The sequence below is a fragment of the Chionomys nivalis genome, chromosome 1 (assembly GCF_950005125.1).
Source record: "Chionomys nivalis chromosome 1, mChiNiv1.1, whole genome shotgun sequence".
NCBI classification, from domain to species: Eukaryota; Metazoa; Chordata; class Mammalia; order Rodentia; family Cricetidae; genus Chionomys; species Chionomys nivalis.
Window position 1 is genome coordinate 176112315 of NC_080086.1, and position 6452 is coordinate 176118766.

The following is a 6452-nucleotide window of genomic DNA, read 5'->3' on the forward strand; positions in this document are numbered from 1 at the left end:
GTATTTCCACTAGGCTGTGGCTTACCAGTGCCTGCATGTTATGCCTATGGAGGTTACACGGCATATTTCCTCTACTCTGCTTGGATTTTCCTCCTTGATATATGCTGTTGTACCATAGGCCAAAACAGCTTCTTTATTAACCAATGGTAATAAACATACAATGGTAATAGCATACAGAAGGGTTACAGTTCAGGGGTTTAGTTCATTGTCATCATGACAGGAAGCATGGCAGCATGTAGACAGACTTGGTGCTAAAGAAGGAACTGAGAGCTATGCATCCTGATCTGTAGGCAGCAGCTGGAGAGAATAAACCACCAGGTCTGACTTGAACATCTGAAATCTCAAAGCCCACCCTCAGTGACACATTTTCTCCAACAAGACCACACCTACTGTAAAAGGTCACATCCCCTAATGATGTCACTCCTATGAAAGTAGGGTGGGTATTTTCATTTAGGCTACCACATAAACCAACATAAATTATATCTTCCTTAGGTTTCTCTGATCATGGTATCATCAAAGAAGCAGGAAAAGAATACAAATATTTCTACTTGCTTTTAGTGCTCATTAGAGAGGCAAAAGTAGATCACTACAAGACCAGCTTGTAAAGGTCACACAGAACTTCCTAGATGATTCATAAATCGTAATTAAGTTGGTTTGCAAGTGGTTCGTTAAACAATCAAAACCAAAACCCATTCCACTCTCTTTTTCAACCCTGGATAACTTCAGTTTAGGCTTAGGGTCACCCACTCTTTGTCTCTTGTTAGAAAGCAAACAGGTTCTAAGATAAAATAATAAAACAATATAATACATAAAGACAAAAACAGGCACATTGGAAACACACACAGAAGGAAAGATACTTAGAGCTTATACTAAAGTGTGTTGCTAATCTTTCTCTATAGAGACCCTCATGTTCTCTAAAGTCTTCTGAGACCTTTGAAATTATCTGTCTAGGCTTGCGGAGATGACTCAGTGGGCAAAGTGCCTTCGCTGCACAGGCATGAAGAGCAGAGTTTGGATCCCCAGCATTTGCTTTAGAATCAAGGCTTTAGTCATACTGGTTATCACAATGCTATTTAGGCAGAGTAAAATGATCTAGAGGTCTCACTGATAATCTTTGCTTGTTACTCAGTTTGCTCTAAGTTCAGTGAAGTGTCCTGCCTCAAAATATAAGGTGGATTGAGATAGAGGAAGATACCTAAAATCAACATTCTGTCTCTGGTCACAAAGTTCACATGCATGGGTATGCATATTTGCTTACATGTGGACACACACATAATTAAAGTAATTAATTAGTAATTAATTGATGAAACTATATATCTATATCCCTAGGAATGGAAAAGTTTTACCAAGAATAGCATGTCCTCATATAATCTTGAAAGGCTACGTTTCTAAATCCTTAATGTTGTAAGAGTACCTCTTTCCAAAACTGTTTTACATGAGGACAAGTGCTCCTGTGATCATGACCTCAGGATCTATTCTTTCCCACTCCTTTTTTATTCATAAGATGCCAAAGATTTAGTATAGAGACTATGCTCATCGTAAGCTCTTACATTTATGTCCAAAGAACTTGTAGGTAAGGTAACTTGGGAAGGAAAAGAGTTTAATAAATATCATATTATGGTCAAGTAACTTCTCTCTACTTAAAAATATATTTCAACAGCTTCTAATTGTCTATGAGACCAAAGTCAAACTCTTTGATGTCATGGTTTTAAAGTCATGCTCATAAAAATGCCCAGTAATCAATCAATTTCTACATTATCTTATGGAAGAGAACATGGCAGACCCATATGAGATTGGATGTATGCTATGTTTATAGGACAAAGCCTATTCTTGATTATGTCTTGTGCCTGAGTGAATAATGAAGTCCACCTAAAGTACCAAATTTATTTCCTATAACCAAATTTCAGTTTCAACCCCCCTCTTTTTTTCAAGCCTCATTTCTTTCACACACATTTGTGTCTCCATTGCCCACTACTTCTGTATATCCAAAGTCTCATTTAATGCTTATTCCGTCATACTTCTTTGAGTGATATACCTCCCTGCAACTTTTAGAAAATACATGATTTTAATTTTCATTATTTTTTTCTAAACTTTTAGTGTTTATGCCTTCTAATGGGATCTCTTGAAGAAGTAGTTGACTTATGAAACTACTACTCTAGCATCTTTTCAAAGGTACTTTATGGTATTATTAGATGAAAAACGACTGCTGCAAAATTATAACTTCCCTTTGTAGACAAACAAAGGCTTAAAAAGTTAATGTGGGTGCAAAAAAAGTCATAGGCAGTTATGTTTGCAAATTGACTAGAAATATTTTTAAAACTTGGGCAATGAGTATCCACTGAAGTTAGCTTCCTACTGAGGAAAGTGTGCACAGGGCTCTTTCTTGCTTATTGGTTGATTTTCAAAGAAATGGCTTTGATTAAGAAATAAAAGAGAGAAGAAAACCACTTAGTCCTGATGTATTATTTAAATTTTTTGTTGTTGATCAAGATCAAATAAGGAAGAAAGAGTTAATCCTGCTGAAACATTGTCATTGCCTATACGGCCCCAGTTAATAGTTTTTGTGGAATTGGGATTTTTATCCTGGAAAAGCCAGGTGCTATTCATATATCACACTCTCTTGTCTCCACCCCAGTTCTGCCTCTTGAAAGAGAATCAGAAAACCTGGTTACAGAAGTGAAATATTTCATTACAATGAACTATCTCTCATATTCAGATAAGTACTAGAAAAGACCTCACTTCTGTCATTTGGGCTCAGAATCCTTTTCAGGATGTCATTCTTTCTGTCTCTGGTGCTGGGGACTGACTCTACTTGGAGCTCCCATTACATTGTTACCACTCCAATTATCAATGAACTTGATACCTTTTCTAATAAACTTTTTACATCCAGTTGTCCATCTTACTGTCCATTGTGACTCTTCCTCTTCTGAATTCTTGCACTAATGAAATTTTGGAGGTAGTTCTTGTATTTAGTTGTAATTCATAGATTTTAGAAATGTGATAATGCTGAAAGTGCTCTGATTCAGTCTATTCATGCAAGAAATCCTTCTAGTTCATCTCTGAGAGTTGACTATTCACAAAGTTTCCTATCAGATATCCTCACACTTGCAGTTGTAAGTTACCCCTCAAACAGTTACTGTCTCTATATCATTCTGACTTTAAATTATTTCTGTATTTATTTCTGATTATGATGAAAAGGCTACTGTCTAAAACAAAAAAAATACTATTCAACAAGAAATTGTGGATGGGAATTGAACAATTCAAAATTTTTATTTTCAGAATAAAAATAGTATTGTTATAGTCACTAGTTTTTTGAATTTAGGAGAATACATACATAATTTATTTCTTTGGAGAATGTTTTTGTAAGTATATTCTGGAGGGTTATTTAGCAATTATGTGTAAAATAATACAACTTAGCTGTGTGGTAAGTTTCAGGATAACCTGGGCTACCTAGGGAAACCTGTCTCAAGACAAATACAAGTAGAAAACAAAACAATGCAGAGAAAACTACTTTTTTGCCATGAGAAATTCATCTTCATTTTTACTTAATAAACTGCAAATGTTTGTGGTACAAAAAGTTTCTTCAAAAGTGAACAGATTTCCAGCTGGTACAGAATCAGTTTCTAGGAGACTCATTCTAACTTTCTGGTCACAGGCCTATCTGAGTATTCTTGACTGGATTGCAAAATCAACACATAACTTACTGAGCTGAGGTCACACACAGATATAGTCTACAGAGATCTAGAGAAAGGCAAGTCCTTTACTTATCACTGGTAACAAAATTTTGGAAGTTATCAGTATGCCTCTCCACACAGACAGACAGATAGACAATTAAATTTTGTCAAGGTGTACCCTAAAAAATTGGTAATTGTTCTTGACCAACACAAGGAAACCTTTTGTTGTTTTATCTTAGATATCAGTATATTCTCAATTATTGGTTGGTCTTTATAAGTTATTATTTGCATAATATTGGATTATTAAGTAAGACTTAAATTGTTTCAAAGTGTAAAAGAACAGAGAAGTATACAAAACAGATGTTTACAGAATGTTAGGAAAAAGACCCACCTGACTGCTTTAAATAAACAAAAACCACACGACTATAGATTAGAAAGACCTATTAGCATGCAGACATTTCAGGTTGGGGAGACATATCTGCTCTTGATGAATCACTTTTGCAAAATTCTCAAATATTTGAGTCCAAAATGAATGTATGAATTGGCTTGGTGTGATTCCAAAGGTAAACGAGAAATATAAAGGTAGCTGAAACAATGGCAATATTAGTTTAAAACAGTCATTCCAGGTCAATAACTAGAGAGCTGTTCATATGTGTCCAGTCTTTATGTACGTATACACAATCAAAATCAGGTATAAAATATCGGAAGTGGCATGTGCCCACACATTTTAAGACCCTGAAGAATGCCTTTAAAATGATGTATAACATCCATTACACATCTGTCTCACGAACAGCACTTTTCCAAAGTTATCATTTCTTGACAGGTATTGGAGTATTAACCACTACAGACACCACAAGGATAACTTCAAACCATACTGTACTCACAGACATCTGTTGTATTTGAGGTATTCATTTTAATCTTGAGGTTTTAAGACCATGTTTGTTTTAATGAGTTTTATAGTTCCATTTTTCTTCTTCATAATCGGTCGTTCTTCTTTGCAAACTTTTTTCCAATAGTTCCCATCAAAGTTTCATATCTTTTTATCATTTTTTATCTGACATATCAAACTCCACTGCCTCATCTTCTTTTGCTCGTGTTTTATTCTTCGACTTTATCTGAAGCATTAACTTCTCAATTTCAGAATTATATCTTCTGAATGACATCTTTCCATAGAGAAAGAACATCTTCATTCACAAAGTGAGAAGCTCTGCTCTTTGATGATGAAACTCTTTCTCCTTGAGTTCTGGCAAATTTAGGGACCAGTGCTCACATCATCTGCTTTTCCTCCTCTTCCAGTTATTTCTTGGTTTCCAAGTCCAGGCCCCTTTGCAAGAACTTCATGCACAACAGATTCTAGGATAACTTAGTCTTGTGCTCAGATGCCATGTTGGGTACAGTTCCAGGGGTTAGCCACATCACCGCACTGAAAACTACTTTTATAATGCTTAAAATGTTTAATAAACTATTTCCCCCCCAGCTATGATTAATATTGAACATCAAGGCAACAAGATGAAAAAGTCAAAAAATTTCTTTGACTTTATGGATCATCACTCTTTTCAGTAAAGTGACTAACTGGTGTTGGTTTCATTTACCAGTTAAATACTGGTGTGTGCCTTAGATACCAAGGGAACACATCTAGGGAAATTTACCAGGTTGTTGTAGCCTGCTCCAAACCTCCATTTAAAATGCAGTTAAATTTTTCTCACTAATATGCATTTTAAGAATTCCATTAACAAGTAGAGGAATAGTAACTGTGGTCAGGAGTTTGAGTGAGAAATGTCTCCACAGGTTCATGATTTTGAGCTCTTGGCCCCAGATGGTGGCATTTTTGGGGGAGGGCAGGAGTTATGCTGACATATGGCCTGTCTGCCAAACGTTTGCCATAGCTTCAGCACAAGTTCAGGGAGCTCCTTTTCTTAGTGTTTGTCTAGTTCTCCACGTCCTGCTGCTGCTGTCTACTGCAACCTTTCCATGAGCCAGGAGAGGGTTACACATACGTATGGTCATGGTGTTTAATCACAGAGGCAGAAAATCAGCTAATACAATGAATATCCAATGTTAACTCTCTCACACACATGCACACACACGCCACTTCAACCTTAGAACCTTCATCTGGCGATGGATCGAGGTAGAGACAGAGACTCAATTTGGAGCAACGGTCTGAGCTCTTAAGGTCCAAATGAGGTGCAGAAGGAGGGAGAACATGAGCAAGGAAATCAGGACCACGAGGGGTGCACCCACCCACTGTGACAGTGGAACTGATTTATTGGGAGCCCACCAAGGCCAGCTGGACTGGGACTGAATAAGCATGGGTTGAAACTGGACTCTCTGAGCATGGCGGACAATGAAGGCTGATGGGAAGCCAAGGACAATGGCACTAGGTTTTGATCCTAATACATGAACTGGCTTTGTGGGAGCTTAGCCTGTTTAGACGCTCACCTTCCTGGACGTAGATAGAAGACCTTCGTCTTCCCGCAGGGCAGGGAATTTGGACTGCTCTTCAGTATCGAGAGGGAGGGGGAATGGACTGGGGGGAGGAGAAGAGGAGTGGGGATATAGGGGAAGGGGAGTGGGGGGAGGGGGCAATATTTAGGAGGAGGGGAGGGAAATGGGAAACGGGGAGCAGGTGGAAATCTTAATTAAAAAAGAATAAAAATAAAAATTAAAAAAATAAAATAAAATAAAATGCAACTTTTCCCAGTCATGGAAACAGAAATTGAGATAATTCTCTCCCTGTGTTAAACTCTGCTGAAACCAAGCAAAACTGACTTAGCTACT

The 6452-nt window shown here is 37.2% G+C and overlaps 1 pseudogene; it reads right to left on the reverse strand.

Annotated features, from left to right (window-relative positions):
• Window positions 1-4587: 4587 nt before the first annotated feature.
• LOC130888801 (M-phase phosphoprotein 6-like) lies at window positions 4588-5060 on the reverse strand (annotated as a pseudogene).
• Between the last annotated feature and the right edge of the window lie 1392 nt (window positions 5061-6452).